Consider the following 23,931-nt stretch of genomic DNA (forward strand, 5'->3'; position numbering starts at 1 on the left):
ATAAGGCCGGGCGAGGCTATGGAGGGATTTGAAAACTGCACTACATGAAAGCCAGAATGATTGTCATAGTGCAAGGGTGACGTTATTGACCTTATGACAATGTTTTCATCTTAAAACTCAATACCAAACAAAGCTGGTGTATAACTGTCCAAATCAGGCAACTGCTGGGAGTGGGATGCATTTGATGAGTGACCAGATACAAACAGAAATATTTATTATAGTGCCTTTAGGGGTCACCAGCCAGGGGCATAGATTTAAAGTAATTGGTAGGAGGTTTGCAGGGGAAATTTCTTGAGGGGGCCTGGAACTCTGCCTGAAAGGATGGTAGAAGCAGAAACCCTCACCACATTTGGTACTTGGATGTGCACTTGAGGTGTCGTCAACTACAACGCTACGGACCAAGAGCTGGAAACGGGATTAGGCTGGATGGCTCTTTGTCGGCCGGCACAGACGCGATGGGCCGAAATGGCCTCCTTCCGTGCTGTAACTTTCTATTTCTATTCTATGAACGTAGAAAAACGACTCAAGGCGCATTCAGACCAGAATGAACCATCGTCATCATAGGCAGTCCCTCGGAATCGAGGAAGACTTGCTTCCACTCTTAAAATGTGTTCTTAGGTGGTTGAACAGTCCAATAGGAGAACCACAGTCTCTGTCACAGGTGGGACACTTAGTCGTTGAGGGAAGGGGTGGGTGAGACTGGTTTGCCGCACGTTCCTTCCGCGCTTGCTTTCTGCATGCTCTCGGCGATGAGACTCGAGGAGCTCAGTGCTCTCCCGGATGCACTTCCTCCACTTAGGGCGGTCTTTGGTCGGGGTCTCCCAGGTGTCAGTGGGACACAACGGACATGATTTTTACAACAGGACAGCCGTAGCAAAATTGCAGGGAACAGCGCCAGCCCTTATACATGACCAGAACGAACACCGAGAAAGACATGTTGGGAAAGGAAACCAAAAGCCCTGGTTAAAGAGGTGGCTTTAAAATTGAACAACATAGATGACATTTTTACACAGAGTGAGATGTTTGGTGCAACTCTGTATGGGTACAGTTCCTGCATTTTCTACAGTGCCCAAAGCACATCACTAGTGTTTTCTTTGTATGTACGGCTGTTCACTTCTCCTCGGTCCTGCGCCCATGGAGCCACACGGCCGCCGTCAGCAGGGCGGAAGTGCAGGAGGCGGGGCGGAAGCGCAGGGGGGAGGGGGAAGTTCACCGCTTCAGCAGGAGATGAAAGTCGAATAGGGCGACGGAGGCTCGGGAATAGCAACGGCCCCGCTCGGAACAATTCCTGCTGTGACTAAAAGGAAATAAACCACTTGTTTTCGAGGCTTTGTATTTGCAGCAGACATTAGATCGGGAAGGCACAGAGTAAGTCAGTAACCTGAGAGCATCGCGAAAGGAGCCGCGGCTCTCTGGAGATTATTGCTGATGTTGTTAGCACCGCTTTGTGTTGACAGGGTGTTTACACGAGGGGTGTGTACATTTATAATACATCTACATATTTAAATTCTGGTGCATCGACACACTTTCTGTTGTCACAATTTTTAGTCAAGCTTTTCTGTCACAGTTAGAAGGGGAATCCTGGATGTAAACAGATGCCTGTAATAATGTAGGTCCCGATGAGTCTCTGAAATCCCCCTCCCACTCGAGTGGAGAAAAATAACTTCAATTGATTAACTGCTTATGAGTAAATCCATGGATAATTTAAATAGAAATATATTCAAAGTTTGAAACTTCTGTTTCTGCCTGTCAGAATTTGTGTCTCATCCTCACGGTGGAGATCCTTGTGCCAGTTCAATCCAACAATAACAGCTTGCATTTACACAGCACATTTTAACACACAAAATGGCCCAAGGTACTTAACAGAGGAGAGGCAAATGATGAGTAGTATTGAAAGAGTTAGGGTTGAGGAGTCTTTTAAAAAAGGAGGGAAAAGCACCATGCGGAACACTTTTCGGATAGAGTGGCGGAGAGCAGTGCCCAGATGGTTGAAAGTTTTACCGCTGATTGTGAAATAGTGTTTGGGGATGCATAAGAGGCCAGAGTTGGAGGACCAAATGACATAGCTGTAATGTAAGGATGGAGGATGTTGCAAAGGTAATGTGGGATGAAACTGTGGAGGGATTTGTAAATGAGGGTAAGGAATTTGTTGTGCCCGGGGGCGGTGCAGAGAATCCAGGGGAGTGTTGGGGAAGCAGGGCTTTATGTAAGACAACACAGTTGATAGTTTTTCACCAGTTGATGCATGTGGAACATGGAGCTTAGGAAGCTGGCAACGAGGACATTAAAGATATTGAGTCTAGTGGTAAGGAAAGTGGATGAATGAAGTAATGGCAGAGGCGAGTGATATTGTGCAAATGGAGGTATGCAGTCTTGGCCTCCTCGCATGGTGGGGGATATTGGGACTTTGGAAAGGGTGCAGAGGAGAGCCACAAGATTAATTCCCAGTTTAAAGTTACTAAGTTTCCCAGATAGGCTCAACAAATTAAGTTTCCATACTTTAGAGAAACATATACTCGGGCAATTTGATCGAGGCTCATAAAGTAATGCAGGGACTAGATTGTGGTTTACGTAGACCAATGACTTCAACTGAATCGGCTAGGAAGGACTATGGGTCACACTTACAAGTTATATAAGGGCAGAACTAGATTGGATGTTCCTTCAAGAGCGAGCCAAATCTGTTTCTGGCTTGGATAGCGATCAGTTCATTTACTATAAATCAGGGCTAATGTGATTTTTGGACTAGTTTTAATTGCCCAAGGGGGTCAGAGAAGAATTTTACAGTATAATTGGCCTGTGTTTTTGTCTGGCATTTAGTCAATCCCAGGAGATTACATAGCTCCGAGTGGGTGGGAAGTGTATGTATTGTGATCATAACTGAGACAGGCTGGATGTACCAGTAGATCTTTTGCTGACTGTCAGTTTTGCAAGATTGTACTGGTTTTGTAATATAATTGTTAACTTCTACAAGAGGGAGGGAATAGTCAGGGGAAAAGTGTTTTTGAGCAGTATGTATGAGAGAAATGGAGGGGAGGTAAGAGATGCAGAGAAAGATACAGCAGTTCTTGTCTACTTCTGTTTGGAAATATAATATTCCTATTGGAATGTCTGTTCTTTTCAATCTGCCCTTTGAGGAATAGTATTTTGGGGGCAAAAACACGAAGGCAGAATATTATCTAGATGGCGGTAGATTAGGAAAAGGGGAGGTGCAACGAGACCTGGGTGTCATGGTTCATCAGTCACTGAAAGTGGGCATGCAAGTACAGCAGGCGGTGAAGAAGGCAAATGGTATGTTGGCCTTCATAGCTAGGGGATTTGAGTATAGGAGCAGGGAGGTCTTACTGTAGTTGTACAGGGCCTTAGTGAGGCCTCACCTGGAATATTGTGTTCAGTTTTGGTCTCCTAATCTGAGGAAGGACATTCTTGCTATTGAGGGAGTGCAGCGAAGGTTCACCAGACTGATTCCATGGATGGCTGGGCTGTCATATGAGGAGAGACTGGATCAACTGGGCCTTTACACATTGGAGTTTAGAAGGATGAGAGGGGATCTCATAGAAACGTATAAGATTCTGACCAGACTGGACAGGTTAGATGCTGGAAGAATGTTCCCGATGTTGGGGAAGTCCAGAACCAGGGGACATAGTCTTAGGATAAGGGGTAGGCCATTTAGGACTGAGATGAGGAGAAACTTCTTCACACAGAGAGTTGTTAACCTATGGAATTCCCTGCTGCAGAGAGTTGTTGATGCCAGTTCATTGGATATATTCAAGAGGGAGTTAGATATGGCCCTTACAGCTAAAGGGATCAAGGGGTATGGAGAGAAAGCAGGAAAGGGGTACTGAGGGAATGATCAGCCATGATCTTATTGAATGGCGGTGCAGGCTCGAAGGGCCGAATGGCCTACTCCTGCACCTATTTTCTATGTTTCTGACCTGTGCCAAAATAAATTACAATACTGACATGTATATATTTAACTATATTCTGTAGTATTAATTTTTTTCTCTGAAATAGTATGTTACAAATGTATAAGCTGGATAGCCTATTACTTAAAAACACTGAAAATGCTCCATTCCACTGAGGATAACTTGCTGGAGAGTTGCTTTTATTGTGTCTTGCACTTGTAACTGAACTGTACTGAGATGTATTTTTTCCTCAAGTCTTTGGTACTCAGCACAATGGATGGCTAAGTCTATTCATATGATCGCCTTTCTGTGGCCTAGTTTGTCACATGACAGCAAATTGTATTTGCATTTGCACCAGTACTTTTCCTGTCGAGTAGGTTGCTTGCATTAGACTTTCTGTTTTTATTACCCAAATTTGATGGTTTATAAAATGTTAGCCAAAATGAATATAAAGTTGGATAGCAGTAAGACATGATTCACCTAGGAAAAGGAATGTGAGCATGTTGATCCATTTCGTCGTGGGTTTTACTGCTGCGATTGTGCAGACAGGATTTACAAAATCAGACTTATTGACTTATGGAGAGCAGTTAGTGAGAATATTTTGTTTGTGTAATTTCTTTTGCATTTTCAACAGAAAATTCCAACTTTGAAATGTTATCTTAAGTGGGTTTTATCAAGAAAGAAAGACTTTGATTTACATAGCACCTTTCACGACCACCGGACGTCCCAAAGCACTTTACAGCCAGTACTTTTGGAGTGTAGTCACTGTTGTAATGTGGGAAATGCGGCAGGCAATTTGTGCACAGCAAGTTCCCACAAACAGCAATGTGATAATGACCAGATAATCTCTTTTTTTTTTGAGGGATAAATATTGGCCAGGACACCGGGGATAGCTCCCCTGCTCTTCTTCGAAATAGTGCAATGGGATCTTTTACGTCCACTTGAGAGAGCAGACGGGGCCTCGGTTTAACGTCTCATCCAAAAGCTGGCACCTCTGCCAGTGCAGCACTCCCTCAGCACTGCACTGGAATGTCAGCCTAGATTTTTGTGCTCAAGCCCCTGGCGTGGGACTTGAACCCACCACCTTCTGACTCGGAGGCGAGAGTGCTACCCACTGAGCCACAGCTGACGCCAATAAATTATAGAGTAAACTATAAAGCTGGAAATCCTCTGTAATCAAAACGCAAAAAATATGTATTTTTAAAATTCTAACATGGTAATAAGACACTGCCCCCTGAAAACAATGGGACTTGCAAAAGGCCAATAACTCTTCACAATTCCCACAAATTGCACTCAGACTAGCTAATAGAATAAAAGCAAAATACTGTAGATGCTGGAAATCTGATGTGAAAACAGAAAATGCTGAAAGTACTCAGCAGGTCAGGCAGCACCTGTGGTGAGAAACAGATTTAATACTTCAGGTCGAAGACTGTTCATCATCTAATGGAATAGTTTACTTGGCATACCTCAGCTTTCACACATTTGTCCGTTGTAAGGTTTATACTTTCACAAAGAGTACCTGCAATATCTCTTTATACTTGCAAATAATTTGTGGGGGGAAAAGTTACCTTCTGTGGCACCTTGTATGAATGCTTCATCTGCTGCTATAAGCTCTGTAGGTTTGTGCTGTCGATCTACCAATAGCTGCTGAATCTTTTGAACTTTTCTTAGCAAATGCTAAATAGAATTCATACATGTTATGCCAACAGACGAGAGGGATTATAACACTTCTGTAATAAAATCATATTGATGTCCTGGATGTCTAACAGTTTTGAATTTTAATTTGCTTGCAATCAAATGAATTTTACGGAAATGTGTATTTTTAAAATCCTTCTGCATACCTGTGCTGAGATACTGTACATAATGTAAACATTGTTACACTTGCCCCCGTAATACGACACTTACGCAATACAAAACTGAAAATCCGTGCGGACTTACATAGGATATACGGCACAGAAACAGACCATTCGGCCCAACCAGTCCATGCCGGCGTTTATGCTCCACTCGAGCCTCCTCCTGCCTTTCCTCATCTAAATCTATCAGCATAACCCTCTATTCCCATTTCCCTCATATGCTTGTCCAGCCTCCCCTTAAATGCTTCAACCACTCCCTGTGGTAACGAGTTCCACATTCTCACCACTCTTCTGAATTCCCTATTGGATTTCTTGGTGACTATCATATATTGATGGCCTCTAGTTATGTTCTTCCCCACAAATAGAAACATTCTCTCTGGTATCCACTCTCAAAACCTTTTATAATTTTAAAGACCTCTATTAGTTCACCCCTCAGCCTTCTTTTTTCAAGAAAAAAGAAACCCAGCCTCTTCATCCTTTCCAGATATGAATACCCTCACATTTCTGGTATCATCCTTGTAAATCTTTTCTGCACCCTCTCGAGTGCCTCTATATCCTTTTTATAACATGGCGACCAGAACTGTACACAGTACTCTTAACTGTGGTGTAACCAAGGTTCAACACAGGTTTAGCATAACTTCCCTACTTTTCAATTCTATACCTCTTGAAATAAACCTAGTGCTTGGTTTGCTTTTTTACGGCCTTGCTAACCTGTGTCGCAACTTTTAGTGATTTGTGTATTTGTACTCCGAGATCCCTTTGTTCCTCTACATCACCTAGACTTGCACCCTCCAAGTAATAAGTGACCTCCCTATTTTTCCTACTAAAATGTAATACCTCACATTTATCTGTTTTAAACTTCATTTGCTAATTATATGCCCATTCTGCAAGTTTATTAATGTCCTCTTGTAATTTGTTGCAGTCCTCCTTAGTATTGACTTCCCTCCCCAATTTGGTGTCATTCGCAAATTTAGAAATTGTGTTTTTGATTCCAAAGTCTAAATCGTTAATATAAATTGTGAACAACAGTGGTCCCAGCACTGACCATTGTGAAACACTGATCTGCAGGCCTCTCTTGTAGTTCATGTCACTACAAGATTTTTTGGGAGGGCAGTGAACGGGGCAGCTGAAGAAACCTTATCATGTTGGTTGGTTACCCCTTTCTGTTGAGGCTTTGCTGATATTTTGAGTTGGTTTGACTGTGCCTTGTGACTTCATCATCATTATAGGCAGTCCCTCGAAATCGAGGAAGACTTGCTTCCACTCTAAAAGTGAGTTCTCAGGTTGACCACCTTATGACTTAGTACCTGTGTGGAACATGCAAATGTTGACGTTGTCTGGCAGCAGGCTAGGAATGGAGACCAAACTTTCTCCTCATGCAGTAAGTGCATGGATTGCTTTTTGATTGAGATATCTTCCACAGCATCTTGATCTCAATTGATTTGGTTTAGTGAGATTTTCTCTGCTTTCATCTCAGTAGGCTGCACTACAGAGCTGCAATAAGAAGGAATCCTTGGGAAATAATAAGATCACAGTGGAAAGCCACAAGATAGTGTGCATGTTTAGTGTATTTTCTGGTAGATGGTGTGGAAATGATGAATCTTTCCTATGAATGTACAAAAAAGAGCAAGAAAAGCTCATTAATGTTCACCCTATCTGTTAAACAGCACAACCTCATGCTTCCCCCATCACTAGTAATGCTAATTCCTGGGGAGCACGAAACAGGAAAAAAAATCTAGGAGGCCATGATTACTCAAAATGCATTACTAAACATGCAAAATAATTGCCCCATTGGCCCTGATATTTGACCTAATGCCCTTAGGAACACAGTACTGTACAGGGGCGGAGAAGTCCATTTCCATTCCGCAAACCTGTCCTAAAGATCAAAGACTTTCTATCCCACTTTTCACCCTTCGGTAACCATGTTTGTCCAAAATTTACTCATCACCCTCTTGCAACTTATTACATCCTCCACTTTTACTCCTTCCCTGTGTCGATTATTTCACTTGTTCATCATCCTATCCATGAGAAAATGGTATTTTGTGTAACCTGTCAATTTAAGATTTAATCAGTGTTCTCTTTTCTTACAGCTGGTATTAATATTGAACATATCTCTCTAGTTTATCTATTTCCTCTAAGATAAGATCATCTCTAACCCACCTTTTCTCCCCACTGTAAACATTCCAAGTAACTGTAGTCTTTCCTCATAATATGAACGCCCAGTCCCATTTATCAACTTTATTATCTATACTTTGTATTAACTCCAAGGCAGGATGATTTCCCCGACCTTCATAATATGGTGCAGAGAACTATACACAGCACTTCAAACTGGGAGCAAATCGTTTTTTTGTATAGCTAATTATTACTTTCTAGGACTTGAGCTATATGTCCTAAATCACATTTTTGAAGTCCTGTAGCCAGTGAAGTATTGGCTAAGTGACAAGAAACAGAGAGTAGTGGTGAATGGTTGTTTTTCGGACTTAAGGAAGGTGTTTCCCAGGGATTGGTTCTCGGACCACTTTTTTTTTTTTTTCTTGATATATATTAATGACTTGGGTGTGCAGGGCACAATTGCAGATGACACAAAACTTGGAAGTATAGTGAACAGTGAAGAGGATAGTAATAGAACAGTGATAAATGGAATTTAATCCAGAGAAGTCTGAGGTAATGAATTTGGGGAAGGCTAACAAGTAAGGGATTACACATTAAATGGTAAGACACTGAGAAGTGTAGAGGAACAAAGGGTCCTTGGAGTGCATATCCACAAATCCCTGAAGGTAGCAGGCCAGGGAGATAAGGTAGTTAAGAAGGCATACAAAATACTTGCCTTTATTCGCCGAGACATAGAGCAGAGAGGTTATGCTTGAACTGTACAACTCACAAGTTAGGCCACAGCTAGAGTACTGTGTGCTGTTCTGGTCACCACATTACAGGAAAGATATGATTGCACTAGAGAGGGTACAGAGGAGATTTACGAGGATGTTGCCTGGACTGGAGAATTTTAGCTACGAGGAAAGATGGAATAGCGGAGGCTGAGGGGAGACCTTATTGAGGTGTATAAAATTATAAGGGGTCTAGATAGGTTCTGCCTATCCACTCTATTTCCTTTAGCAGAGGGGTGAACAACCAGGAGGCATCAATTTAGATTTAAAGTAATTGGTAGAAGGTTTAGAGGGGATTTGAGAGGAATATTTTTCACTCAGAGGGTGGTGGGGATCTAGAACTCACTGCCTGAAAGGGTTGTAGAGGCTGAAACCCTCATCACATTTTAAAAAAATACTTGGATGCGCACATGAAGTGCCGTAACCTACAAAGCTACGGACCAAGAGCTGGAAAATGGCATTAGGCTGGATAGCGTTTTGATGGCACAATGGACCGAAATTGCCTCCTTCCGTGCTGTAAATTTCTATGATTCTATTTCTATGATCAAGAGGACGCAGACAGGCTGGTGGAATGGGCGGACACGTGGCAGATTAAATTTAACGCAAAAAAGTGCGAAGTGACACATTTTAGTAGGAAGAACAAGGAGAGGCAATATAAACTAAAAGGTACAATTCTAAAGGGGGTGCATGAACAGAGAGACCTAGGGGTATATGTGCACAAATCGTTGAAGGTGACAGGGCAGGTTGAGAAAGCGGTTAAAAAAGCATACGGGATCCAGGGTTTCATAAATAGCGGAATAGAACACAAAAGGAAGGACATTATGATGAACCTTTTATAAAATACTGGAGTATTATGTCAAATTCTGGCCAACGCACTTTAAGAAGGATGTGAAGGCCTTAGAGAGGGTGCAGAAAAGATTACAAGAATAGTTCCAGGGATGAGGGACTTCAGTTGTGTGGATAGACCAAAGAAGCTGGGGTTGTTCTCCTTGAGCGGAGTAGAGAAGATTGAGAGGAGATTTGATTAGAGCTGTTCAAAATCATAAGAGGTCTAGACAGGGTAGATAGAGAGAAACTGTTCCCATTGGCGGAAGGGTTGAGAACCAGAGAACACAGATTTAAGGTGATTGGCAGAAGAACCAAAGGCGACATGAGGAAAAACCTTTTTTACACAGCAAGTGGTTATGATTTAGCATTCACTGCCTGAAGATAGATTCAATCGCGGCTTTCAAATGGGAATTGGATAAGTACCTGAAGGAAACAAAATATTGCGGGGCTATGGGGAAAGGGCAGAGGAGTGGGACTCATTGAAGTGGACAAGGGAGAACCAGTTGATGTGGTGTATTGGACTTTCAGAAGGCTTTCGACAAGGTCCCACACAAGAGATTAATGTGCAAAGTTAAAGCACATGGGATTGGGGGTAGTGTGCTGACATGGATTGAGAACTGGTTGGCAGACAGGAAGCAAAGAGTAGGAGTAAATGGGTACTTTTCAGAATGGCAGGCAGTGACTAGTGGGGTACCGCAAGGTTCTGTGCTGTTTACATTGTACATTAATGATTTAGACGAGGGGATTAAATCTAATATCTCCAAGTTTGCGGATGACACTAAGTTGGGTGGCAGTGTGAGCTGCGAGGAGGATGCTATGAGGCTGCAGAGTGACTTGGATAGGTTAGGTGAGTGGGCAAATGCATGGCAGATGAAGTACAATGTGGATAAATGTGAGGTTATCCACTTTGGTTGTAAAAACAGAGAGTCAGACTATTATCTGAATGGTGACAGATTAGGAAAAGGGGAGGTGCAACGAGACCTGGGTGTCATGGTACATCAGTCACTGAAGGTTGGCATGCAGGTACAGCAGGCGGTTAAGAAAGCAAATGGCATGTTGGCCTTCATAGCAAGGTGATTTGAGTACAGGGGCAGGGAGGTGTTACTACAGTTGTACAGGGCCTTGGTGAGGCCACACCTGGAGTATTGTGTACAGTTTTGGTCTCCTAACTTGAAGAAGGACATTCTTGCTATTGAGGGAGTGCAGCGAAGGTTCACCAGACTGATTCCTGGGATGGCGGGACTGACATATCAAGAAAGACTGGATCAACTGGGCTTGTATTCACTGGAGTTCAGAAGAATGAGCGGGGATCTCATAGAAATGTTTAAAATTCTGACGGGTTTAGACAGGTTAGATGCAGGAAGTATGTTCCCAATGTTGGAAGTCTAGAACCAGGGGTCAACGTCTCAGGATAAGGGGTAAGCCATTTAGGACCGAGATGAGGAGAAACTTCTTCACCCAGAGAGTGGTGAACCTGTGGAATTCTCTACCACAGAAAGTTGTTGAGGCCAATTCACTAAATATATTCAAAAAGGAGTTAGATGTAGTCCTTACTACTAGGGGGATCAAGGGGTATGGCGAGAAAGCAGGAATGGGGTACTGAAGTTGCATGTTCAGCCATGAACTCATTGAATGGCGGTGCAGGCTCGAAGGGCCGAATGGCCTACTCATGCACCTATTTTCTTTCTATCCAAGTGCTCTTGCAGAGAGCCAGTGTGGGCTTGAAGGGCCAAATGGCCTCCTTCTGTGCTGTAACCATTCTATGATTCTATGAAGTACCTTGTATCATTTTTCTGACTTGACAGTATTAAAATGGGGCATAAAAAATTGGTAGTGTAGACTAATTTAAATACAGGTATAAGCATTTTATTTTAGCATTCATTTCTCGACAGTCTGATTATTTGCATTTGTTGCATCACTTTTTTCCTAGTTTTCATACTGATTTATATATTCTAGCAATTGGAATCAGCTGAGTCATTGCATTTGCTTGATACGGGCCACCCTTGCAAATATGTACCTTCTCTATTGAGACTGTAAATGATTTCATTGTAATATTCTCCCACTTAGAAAGTTCGAAACTTGCTCCTGACATTTTTTTTGTTCAAAAGTTCAATTCTTGTTTGTGTCAGAGCTGAACTTCGACTCTTTGTTAAACATTATCTGTTTAATCTCATGAAACTGGCCAAATCTTTCACCAGCCAGACATGCTGATAAAGAGTTGAGTTCCATTTCATGCTATGAGATTCTAAAACAAAATTAAAAAATTGATAACTTCAGTGCAGACTAGAATGGAATGAAATACCATGGAGGTGCAGAGCAGAGGGTTTTGCATATCAATTTTATTTAAACTAGTTTGCTGGAGTTTTCTGTTGGAGTCTGTTAACAAATGACAATTCCCTGCAAGCTCCCAAATACAACAACAACTTGTATTTATGTAGCACCTTTAACGTAGTGAAACATCCCAAAGTGCTCCACAGGAGTATTATGAGGTATGTGTATGTATTTGCTTATATGTGTGTGTATGTATGTGTGTGTGGCAGCATGGGCCAGCCCACACTGCGATATGTGCGCACTCTAGGTCCGTGCAGCGGAGCTGGTCTCCAGTCACCCTTGTTAACCCTTGCCACTGGATAAAGGCCTAACTCTGTCAAGCAAGTGTGGTGGCTGATGTGCAAGGTCACTACACGTTTTTTTAAAAAAAATCCACGCACAGGCATCTTCCACCCCTTCAACTGGAGTTCAGGACTGGAATATCAGGTCCTTCATTGAAACATCTGTGTGGAAGCAAGTCATCGTTCGAGGGGCCGCCTATGATGATGATGAGATAATTTTGATACTGAACCGCATAAGGAGAAAATAGGGCAGGTGACCAAAAGCTTGGTCAAAGAGGTAAGGATTGTCTTGAAGGAGGAAAGAAGCGGACTGGTTTAGGCAGGGAATTCCAGAGTTTGGGGCTTAGGCAAGAGAAGGCACGGCCACCAATGGTTGAGGGATTATAATCGGGGATGCTCAACAGGGCAGAATTAGAGGAGCGCAGACATCTCGTGGTGGTGATGGAGGGGGTGGGTGGGGAGCGGTGGAGCTGGAGGAGATTACAGTGATGGGGAGGGGCGAGGCCATGGAGGGATTTAAAAATAAGAATGAAAATTTTGAAATCGAGGCGTTGCTTAACCAATGTAGGTCAGCGAACACGGGTGATGGGTGAGTGGGACTTGGTGCAAGTTAGGACGTGGGGAGCTGAGTTTTGGATCACTTATAGTTTACGTAGGGTAGAATGTAGAAGGCCAACCAGCATTGGAATAGTCAAGTCTGGAGTGAACAAAGGCATGGATGAGGGCTTCTGCAGTGGATGAGCTGAGGCAAGGGTAGAGACGGGTGATGTTACGGAGGTGGAAATAGGCGGTCTTAGTTATGCTGCGGATATGTGGTTAAAAGCTTATTTCTGGGTCAAATATAACACCAATGTTGCGAACAGTCTGGTTCAGCCTCAGACAGAAGTTGGGGAGAGGGATGGAGTCAATAGCTTGCGAACAGAGTTTGTGGCAGGGACCGAAAAGAATGGCTTCAGTCTTCCCAATATTCAATTGGAGAAAATTTCTGTTCATCCAGAACTGGATGTCGGACAAGCAGTCTGACAATTTAGAGACTAAGGAGGGGTCAGGAGAAGTGGTAGTGAGATAGAGCTGAGTGTCATCAGCGTACATGTGAAACTGACGCTGTGTTTTCGGATGATGTCGCCAAGGGGCAACATTTAGATGTGAAATAGGAGGGGGCCAAGGATAGATCTTTGGGGGACATCAGAGGTAACGATGTGGGAGCAGGAAGAGAAGTCGTTGCAGGTGATTCTCCGGCTATGATTAGATGGATAAGAATGGAACCAGGCGAGTGCAGTCCCACCCAGCTGGACGACAGTGGAGAGGCTTTGGAGGAAGATAGTGGGATCAACCGTGTCAAAGACTGCAGACAAGTCCAGAAGGATGAGGAGGGATAGTTTGTCTTTGTCACAGCCACCAAGGATGTCATTTGTGACTTTGATGAGAGCTGTTTTGGTACTGTGGCAGGCACAGAAACTGGATTGGGGGATTGAAACATGGAATTGTGGGAAAGATGGCCACGGATTTGGGAGGTGACAATATATTCAAGGACTTTGGAGAGGAAAGGGAGGTTGGAGTTTGGGGCAGTAATTTGCAAAGATGAAGGGTTCAAGGGTTGTGTTTTCGGGGAGAGGGGTGATGATGGCAGATTTCAGGGAGAGGGGGACAGTACCTGAGGAGAGCACCATTAACAATGTCAGCTAACATGGGAGCCAGAAAAGTAAGTTGGGCGGTCAGCAGTTTGGTGAGAATAGGGTAGAGGGAGTAGGAAGTGGATCTCATGGACAGGGATGAGCTCGGAAAGGTCATAAAGGGAGATCGGAGATAAACTGGAGAAAGATGTGAGGTCAGGGCTAGGGCAGGGGGGGATCCTTAGAGGAAGTTTGGCCCGGTGGGCTAGGGGAAGGATAGGCAGAGGCAGCCGAACGGATGGTATCAATCCTATTGACAAAGAAGTCCATGAGCTCCTCACACTTATTGTTGAAGGTGAGGGTGGAGGGTGGAGACTGGGGAGAGGGGTTTAAAAGGACGGTTAGTAGTGGAGAATAGAAGCTGGGTTTTATCTTTACATTCCAGAATGATTCTGGAATAGTGAGCAATTTTGGCAGATGAGAGCAAGACTCCATAATGCTTTATGTGGTTCAGCCAGATAGATTATTTTCTTTCAAAATACTAGATAAATATAACTTGAAAATATGTTCTTCATTTTTAATTATGCCTCTATTGCATCAGTTCGAAATATCAATCAGTAAGTAGAGAACAGTTAACCTTTTCCCAGAAATACAGTACCCCATTTCACAAACAATAAGCTTTAATTGTTTCCCAGAAAGGTTTAAATATAGGACAGTAGCATCCTATGTGATTTCTTTCAAACTTAAATAAGAATTGGTTTTAGTGAAGGAGATGCAGAATAGAATGTGAATAATTCCTTTAAGTACTCCCTTCATTCCTAAAGAGTGTAATTTTATTTGAACTTGTTCTAGCTGAAGACTTTGGTTGTGAAGTCCAATCTCACTAACTCTGAACACAACTTGCACCTGTCTAGCACCTTTAACATAGAAAAATATCCCTAGGTGCTTCACAAAGGCATGAAGAAAACAGATACCGAGTCAAAGGGAGGTTTAGGAGGAGTGACCAAAACCTTAGTCAAAATGGTGGGTCTTAAAGAAGGAATGGGAGGTTGGAAGGCAAAGTGATTTAAAGTGGGAATTCAGAGAGTGAATCTGAGCCGGTTGAAGATATATGAGACAGTGAATGCACAGTCAGAGGAAAGGAGAGTTTGGGAGGTGGGGTTAAAGGGCTTGAGAATGGACAAGGCCATAGAGGGATTGAAAGTTCCCACAAGGATAAAAGTTTTAAATTTGAGACGTGTGGGACCAGGTGTCATTGTACGCATTAATGGAGGCGGGGGGGATGGGAAGGGGTGATGGGCTAGCGAGATGGTGCGGGATACGAGAGGAGAAGTTTGGGTGAGTCTTGGTGAAGGTTGGTAGGTCAATGAGGAGAGCATTGGATTGATCAAGTGTAGAGGCGATTAAAGCATGTATGAGGATTTCGGAAGCAGATTGTCTGTGATCGGGATGGAGGTGGATGCTATAATGAAAACTGAAGTAGGTGGGTTTTATGATGGCAAGCATATAGGGGGCGGAATCTCCGCTCGTGGTCAAATAGGACACCAAGGTTGTGAAAGATGGATGATTTCAAAGCAACCCCACAGGACCATTTTTCATGTTTGGGGGGTGGGGGAAGAAGGGGGCCAGTCATTCAATCAGCCTTGATCAATCTTAATTAAGTCAGTACCTGTACTTCACAAATAGGAATGCCAGATGGGACACTGTTTTAAGAGTGGGGGGGAAAACACAATTTGAAATGATCAGTGCCACCCATAAATGGTGTACCTTTTTGTGGGTCAATAGTAAAGAAGCCCAGGACCATCACCATCCTGCAATTTGAGGGTGAAAGGGTGGGGACATTGGGAATGTATGTTATAAACATGGGATCCAGAAAGGAGTGATTTCTGCAAACCTGAATAATTTAATTTGGAGATACCACTGTAAACATTGAGATGTTTGCTTAAGACTAATGATTTGTTTTACTCCACGTTCAGAAGTTATAAATGTTATTGCCAAGTGATGTAAATTTGCTTCCTGTGCTGTTTCAAGTGCATTTATTGATTTAGCTGCTGAGATTAAATAGATTTATTTTCCTACACAGGGCTAAATATGGAATAGAATCTAGCTAAAACAGTCAACAACTGTTTTGATTAACAACATTTAAAAAAAAATAGCTAATGACTGGTTAGAAATGAGATTGAAGGATTTTAAAAATTCATTCACGAGGTATGGGTATCGCTGGCAAGGCCTTTATTGCCCATCCCTAATTGCCCTTGGGAAGGTGGTGGTGAGCCGCCTTCTGGAACCGCTGCAGTCCGTGTGGTGAAGGTACTCCCCCAGTGATGTTAGGGAGGGTGTTCCAGGATTTTGACCCAGCTACGATGAAGGAATGGCGATATATTTCCAAGTCAGGATGGTGTGTAACTTGGAGGTGGTGGTGTTCCCATGCGCCTGCTGCCCTGGTTCTGTCAGGTGGTAGAGGTTGCGGGTTTTGGAGGGAGTGAATGTTTAAGGTGGTAGATGTGGTGCCAAACAAGCGGGCTGCCTCGCCCTGAATAGTGTCGAGCTTCTTGAGTGTTGTTGGAGCTGGGCTCATCCAGGCAAGTGGAGACTATTCCATCACACTCCTGACTTGTGCCTTGTAAATGGTGGAAAGGCTTTGGGGAGTCAGGAGGTGAGGCAATGTTCCCCCTATGGTTTTTTGAGTGCGTAGTCCTTTTAACAGGCTGCGTGGCCCATTCAGAATTTGCCGCATGGCGCAGTATCCTATCGAAAAACTGGTGATTGGTCTGTGCAAGACGTCCCAGACAACCGCGCAGCTTAGCGGAAATGTTGGTCAGGAAGTGAGTCATTCGCCACAGAATACCTAACCTCTGACCTGTAGCCACAGTATTTATGTGGCCGGTCGAGTTAAGTTTTTCGTCACTGGTGACCCCCATTGACCAGATGGTGGCGGAGTCTTTCTGCCTCTACCACCCTTTCAGGCAGTGTGTTCCACCACCCTCTGGGTGGAAAAAGTCCTCCTTTGCTGTATCCGGTGCGCTCAGCTGTTTCTTGATTTCACATGGAAAGAAAGACTTGTATTTATCTAGCTCCTTTAACTACCGGACGTCCCAGAGCGCTTTATAGCCAGTGAAGTACTTTTGAATTATAGTCACTGATATAATGTAGGAAACGCTGCAGCCAATTTGCACGCACACAGCAATGTGATAATGACCAGATAATCTGATTTTTTGTGATGTTGATTGAGGGATAAATATTGGGTAGGACACCCGAATAGCTCCCCTGTTCTTCGAGATAGTGCCTTGGGATCTTTTACGTCCACCTAAGAGGTTTAATGTCTCATCCGAAAGGCGGCACCTCCGACAGTACTGCACTGGAGTGTCGGCCAAGATTTTTGTGTTCAAGTCTCCGGAGTGGGATTTGAACCCACAACCTTCTGACTCAGAGGCGAGTGTGCTACCGTCTGAGCTACAGCTCCTTAAAATGGAGAGGAGATTTGTTAGACGTGTTCAAAATCATGGCAGAACCAGGGGACACAGATTTAAGGTGATTGGCAAAAGAACCAAAGGGCGATACCGTATAAGAAAAAACCTTTTTTCGCAGCAGTTATGATCTGGAATGCACTGCCTGAAAGTATGGTGGAGGCAGACTCAATCGCGGCTTTCAAAAGGAAGTTGGATAAGTACCTGAAAGAAAAAAAATTGCAGGGCTATGGGGGAAGGGTAGGAGAGGGGGACTAGCTGAGGTGCTGTTGCAGAGAGCCAGCATGGACTCGACGGGCTGCTTTCTGTGCTGTAACCAATCTAAGGGCTCAATTTTCCCCAATGCCGTATTCAACTACGGCAAAACAAAGTTGAAAGTTTCCCCGTTTTAACTTGTGAATGTAGCCTGGCGCACATTGTCCTCGAGCTCTGTGAGTGGAGCCTAAGATGTGCGCAAAAAAGATTGGGTTGCCAGGGTAATGAGGGACACATTACGGGCTGAGGCTGGAAAGTGAAACATACAAGATATTCTGGTGTTAAGTCCTAGTTCGGGTGGTCAGCTGCATTCGACAATAATCGAGTCAGATACCTTCAATCTTTACGTCTTTATTGAAGCAGCTTCGGACCTGTTACCAAACTGCCAGCACAGAGTCTACAGATTCCAGGGCAGACAGACAAAAGGTCTGCCTATCCTCACAGACTCATCCTTTTTATCAAGTCATGGCCATAAACCCTTGTTTATCAGTGATGGTCACACAAGCTACTTTGTCCACTACTTTCTCACGGGAAACCAAGTCTGTCTGTTATTTTCTTATTGATTCCTAGAACCATTTTATTAACCCTTTCATGATTCTTCCACATACATTCACATTCCCTCCTTTTATCATTTCATGATAAATTCTCATTCATAAATGTTTATTCTCAATTTTGTGCACGGCCCGGTACTCCCTGCCTCAACGTGCTGGCCAGTCACGCGGTTTCAGAAGTCCCGGTTGCTTAGATCAAATTATGCCCCATGTTATTGCTAAGATCAATTTTGTCCCGACCAGTATGTGTGAAATTATACGAATCCAAGGATGGATGTTCACATTTATTCCCCAATCCCAGACCTTTCTCCACCAACTCTGACTTTGTAAGTCTACATCGATATCTTCTTCCAGTACCTTGATTTTAGTTTGCAGTTGGTGGTAGAGCTTTACGGATTGACCCACTCTGAACCTCAACTCTCGTAATACTTCGGTTAGATGTGGGATGGGTGATATGCGCTTGCCCGATCGTGACAGATCGTAGTGGTTTAAAGCAAAAGTTGGGCTGCGGTATAGGGCACTGCAGGTCATTTGGGTCCCTTGTCTTACTTCTACACAGGTATCCACACTCTGGCAAGAGGTGATGCCCGTGTTTGAGTCGTGAAGACAGGAATAATTGGACTGCTTTGTGAGACAGGACTGGTTAACTGGCACGTCCACTTTTGCGCACCCGAATCCTGTACCATTCCAACACTGTGGGTACCCATCCTTCCCAGACCCTGTGGTGTTTAGGCAGGTGGCTGGGGTACCTCAGCCATCGGAATATATGAAGGTAATGTTTTCGGCGGGCAGGGTATCATTGTATCCTCGTATGTAAAGACTGGGATCCATAACCGGGGTTGGGGTAAACAATTCGGTGACCGACATAACAGTGTAGCATACAACCGACTCTGGTGCGAATAAGATCTTATGAGTCCTCAGGAATATATTATGATCGTTCCCCAGTTGCCCTTGCACGTTCCTTTTCCTCCTTTGCCCTGTTACTGATTCCAGGGATTGGTCCTTTGAATCAACTAAGTCATCTTCAGGTTGATCAGGGCAAACAAAGTCCATCTCACATTCCCTGAACCGGCATGGCAAATTCCATCGGTCTTTGCCCTGTAGAGTCACCTGTCGATCAACCTGTGAGAGTATACCCGTACGGGATTTTATTTTAGTCATGGTCCATGATTCGAGATCGTCTGGTATCCTGGTTCCACATTGTACGATATCTCCCGTACAGAGGCGGAGAATTTGCTCTCGTGAGCCATCGGTTGGGCAGCTGAGTAGTCATCCCCCTGTTTTTGTTACTGTTATCAGCAGGATCACGACTCCTAGCAGCAGAGTTCTGTGCATTCTTTCAATCCTGAAAGACAAAAGGGCTTACAAACCGTCATGTTACTATCGTGGCCACCAAGGCCTCATGTTATGCCTAAATACCTAAAAGCAGGACAAGCAATCGTATGATAATTAGATTAATTAAAATTATGGCTTAAAATTACAGCAAAACGGTTACGGAACGACTGGAACGAACGTATTATGGCACTTCAATTATTAGTCCACGTCTATCTCCACTCCCCCCTTTTGATTACCGCCGGTAATCGATTTGCAATGATGCATGTGCACCCACGCGTCTCTACCTTCCACCTTTACAGCGGTGGGGGTGGTGAGTAAGACCTGAAATGGACCATTCCATCGGGGCTGGAGATAACGTCGCGTCCAATTTTTGATGAGGACGAAGGATCCGGGCTCGATAGGGGATGATCCGTAAGAAGAGGGACGGTCATCATAAGCGGCGCGAACCTGTGAATAAGAGGCTCGCAATGCCTTAGTTAGGGCTAACACATAGGCAGTCATCTCCTCAGTCATGTGATGAAAGTGGACGGCAACTGGGGAATGGTGGTCCCAAGGGGTGCGAAGAGGTCTGCCGTACACGATCTCGGCCGGGGTGAGACGCGTCGACCCTGCGGGGGGTGGAGCGTATCTGAAAAAGAGCTACAGGTAACAATTTTAACCAAGTCGACCCTGTTTGAGAGGTCAGTTTAGCTAACTTGATTTTAAGAGTCTGGTTGGTTCGCTCGACCAGACCCGCTGCCTGGGGGCGATAGGCACAATAGAGTTGTTGATGTATCCCTAACTGTTGGCACAATTCCTTGTTTACAGCTGCAATGAAATGGGGTCCGTTATCTGAGCTAAGACGACCGGGAACCCCGAAGCGAGGGATAACTTCCTTCAGCAATATCTTAACAACAGTACAGGCTCTATTATCCATAGTAGGATAAGCTTCAATCCATTTACTAAAAACATCAACAATAACCAACACATATTTATAACACTGACAGCGTGGCAATTCTATATAGTCCATCTGCAAAGTCTCGAAGGGTCCGGTTGGCAAGGGTGTTTTACCTAATAAACATGGTACCCCTCCTTCCAGGATTATGGCATTGGCAGGTAAGGCAACGAGAAATAATATTCTGCGCAAACATTTGGAGGCTAGGAAGCCACCATGTCTGGAGGAGCAGGTCACTAGTGGCTTTTGCTCCACAATGCGTGGCGTAATGAACACATTCAATTACCCAAAGGACCAAATCATCGGACATACAAATTTGACCAGCAGGTGTGATCCACAACCCGGAGGCAGTATCATATTTATAATCAAGATCGTTCCAAAGTTGTTTTTGTACAGCAGGAGCATCCTCCTGTAGGCGAAGTACTTCTTTGATGGTTGGCATTGGCTTTTCAGGGGCCGACAAGCTCGGTTTAGAGCTGGACGTCTGCCTCATCATTCGGGGCACAACAATCTGCTGACTCCTTGCAGCACACCTAGCCGCCTCGTCAGCACGGCGGTTCCCGATATCGATTGGAGAGGAACCGGCAGTATGAGCGGAACATTTAATAACAGCGATTTATCGAGGGAGCAGAAGAGCAAGTAATAGGTCAGACACAAGCACTTGGTTCGAGATTGGCGTACCGGTTGAAGTCAGGAATCCTCGGTTTTTCCAGAGCTGGCCGAAGTCGTGGACAACCCCAAAGGCGTAACGGGAGTCAGTGTAGATATTGACTCGGAGATCCTCTCCTAAAATACACGCACGGGTGAGGGCAAAAAGTTCTGTTTGCTGAGCGGAAAGGGGGACCTGGAGGGCTCCAGACTCGAGAGTCGTTCCTCCTTTGTTGATGGAGGAACTGCCATCAGTGAACATAATGAGATCAGGGTCTAACAGAGGGGTATCTGAAAGGTCGGAGCGAGGGCTCGTGTCCTCGAGGACTGAGTGCAGACAGTCATGATCCGGCTTCTGAATAACAAGAGGTGGACTTTCAATGAAAGTTGCCGGGTTTAGCGTGGTACAGTGTCTGAAGGTGAGGTGTGGATTATTAAGGAGGTAGATCCCGTATCTGTTCTGTCGGGCTGAGGTCAAGTGCTGAGTTTGAAGTTGGCTGAGCAAGGCTACTACGGCGTGGGAGCTATAGACCACAATCTCTTGCTGCAGAGTCATATTAGCAGCAGATTGCAAGCTATCATAAATGGCAGCCAGAATCTGTGTACAGTGGGGATATCCAAGGGCGACAGGGTCTAATTTTGAGGAAAAATATGCAACTGGTCGGTGTCTATCTCCATGCTTCTGAGTCAGAACCGAAGTAGCGCATTCTTGGAGAACAGTACAATATAACTGGAACGGGCGATCGTAGAGGGGTCTTCCCAAGGCTGGTGCTTGTGTAAGGCAAAGCCTTAACTGTTGGAAGACATCTGTCGCCTCTGGTGACAGCGTGAAATCTCCTTCGCTGCTTCTAAGGCTTCGTGAGTTTGATGTGTTAAGGCTTCCTTAAATCTAGTCCATTCAGGACCAGTAAGTACCTGTTGTACCAGAGACCAAAGGTCCCTTGAGTCTGCTTGATAGACTCTGATGGTTCGTGACAAAAATTCAATGAACCGTTGAGGACAGGTATTTTTATTCGGGGCGCTGGTTAATATGGACATAAGTTCATGAGGTTTCCAAGGTAACCACACTTGTATCTTAGCAGAGGGCTGCACATCCGGGCCTCCATCCTCAATAGGCGCTGCTGGTGCCAACACGCGAGGGTTAGGGATAGTTCTGACGGGCAGCTGTTTCGGCACGCGTTTCTTCAGGGGTCTTGGTGTCTCCCCGTCATTGTCCCCTTCAACATCGTCAACCCATCCCGACTCTGAATCTGTCCCAGTATCTGACCCTGACACTATCACATCATCCTCATCCGTAGGGGTTGATTTCCCCTTTTTCCCTTTACCACTACGTCGTTGATTTCTTTCAAGCTGTTGTAATCTCCCTATTTCCTGTTCAAGTTGACGCCGTCTTTGAACCTGGCTTCTAGTCCCCTCTGCAACGGATCGACAGAAAACCTCATCATCAGACTTAGTTCCCCGAGACTGTCGTTCTATATTAGACACATTGTCTAAACTGGGATAAATGAATGTTGCAGCAGCAGTGGCGTCTGGTGTTGGGACATTAGGACCGGGGTAAGGGGGTGGTAGAACTCCGTTCGTCTGTAAATTTGGCACCGGCACATTTACTGCCACAGCCGCGTCAGCCAAGGCATTAACATCGTGTTGTGCCGTCGGACGAGGCGAGGGAGCCCCTGGAGTCATATTCCAATTATCCCATTCATTGTCCTCGTCAGCCCCTTGCATGCCAAGACCAGCCATTGAACTACGTAGTTCAGTTAAAGATTCCTTGTTTGCTCTATTTCTCTTTTCCTGTGCACATTCCTTTCTTTAAATTTCCAATGACTTAGGGATTCCCGCATCGGTTAATTTAATTCCTGCCTTGAGAGCATTCTCCTGCCAACTCGCCAGAATATTCTTATCTTTTTCATCCTGACAATGTTGGCGCCAGATTTCAATCAATTTCTTACTCTTTTTCCCGATTCCCCTTTTCAAAATTAATTCTTGGGCGCGTTTAATTGTTTCTAAATCACTTGAACCCCCTAATGGTCATATGTCTGAACCTAATTTCTGATTCAAACCTCCCGACAATTGTCTGAGTTGCTCGTTTTTATCTGGGTGTTTATTACCCATGATATAACTTATATTAACCTAGGTATTCAATGTTTTGACGGACTCATTAAGTGAGACAATTTCAAATCAGTTATTCAACGTTTTGACGGACTCATTAAGTGAGACAATTTCAAATCAGTTATTCAATGTTTTGACGGACTCATTGGGCCCAAGTTTCCACAAGAAAAAAAACGGGTGCCCCTCCGAGCTGGGCGCCCGTTTTTCGCGCCTAAAACGGCGCCTAAAAAAATCCTCGGTATTCTCCACCTACTTACAGGTCCTGTGGCACTCGGCGCAGCCAGCATGAGCTGTGGGGGGGGTGGAGCCAGGTCCCAGCGCTGAAAACAGTGCCGGGACCTCTGCACATGTGCGCTACAGTCGGCACGCAAGTGCAGTAGCTCCAGGCGCCGAACTGTGTGGGAGGGGCCCGAAGCACGCAGCCCCTAGCCCTGGCTGAATGGCCTCACTGGGGCTGCGTCAATGAGGCTCCTCCCACGGCCAGCTCCTGCTCCCCCCCCCCCCCCCCCGACCAGACCCGACACTTGCCCCCCCCTCCCGCCGACCAGACCCGACCTGACACCCACTCCCCGACCCGAGACCCGCTCCCCCCCCGACCCGAGACCCGCTCCCCCCCCCGACCCGAGACCCGCTCCCCCCCGACCCGAGACCCGCTCCCCCCCCCGACCCGAGACCCGCTCCCCCCGACCCGAGACCCGCTCCCCCCACCCCGCCCCGACATCCGCTCCTGTTCCCCGACCCCACCCCCCTCTCCCCCTCTCCCCCCCTCTCTCCCTCTCTCCCCCTCCCCCCCCCCTCTCCCCCTCCCCTCCCCTCCCCTCTCCCCTCCCCTCCCCTCTCCCCTCCCCTCCCCTCCCCTCTCCCTCCCTCCCTCCCTCCCTCTATCTCTCTCTCTCTCCCCCTCCCGCTCAGCGGCACGAACGGTTGCAGAATTCTCCCTGG

General features: G+C 45.2%; 1 protein-coding gene across 1 annotated transcript in view; it reads left to right on the plus strand.

Annotated features, from left to right (window-relative positions):
• Positions 1-1,207: 1,207 nt before the first annotated feature.
• crot (carnitine O-octanoyltransferase) overlaps positions 1,208-23,931 on the plus strand; it is a 95,030-nt gene continuing 72,306 nt past the window's right edge. Inside the window, exon 1 of the mRNA XM_070881340.1 lies at positions 1,208-1,368. The gene's annotated coding sequence lies outside the window, so the exon portion shown is untranslated. The remainder of the gene's footprint in view (positions 1,369-23,931) is intronic.

Source organism: Pristiophorus japonicus, chromosome 5 (genome assembly GCF_044704955.1).
Source record: "Pristiophorus japonicus isolate sPriJap1 chromosome 5, sPriJap1.hap1, whole genome shotgun sequence".
In the NCBI taxonomy this organism is placed as follows: domain Eukaryota; kingdom Metazoa; phylum Chordata; class Chondrichthyes; family Pristiophoridae; genus Pristiophorus; species Pristiophorus japonicus.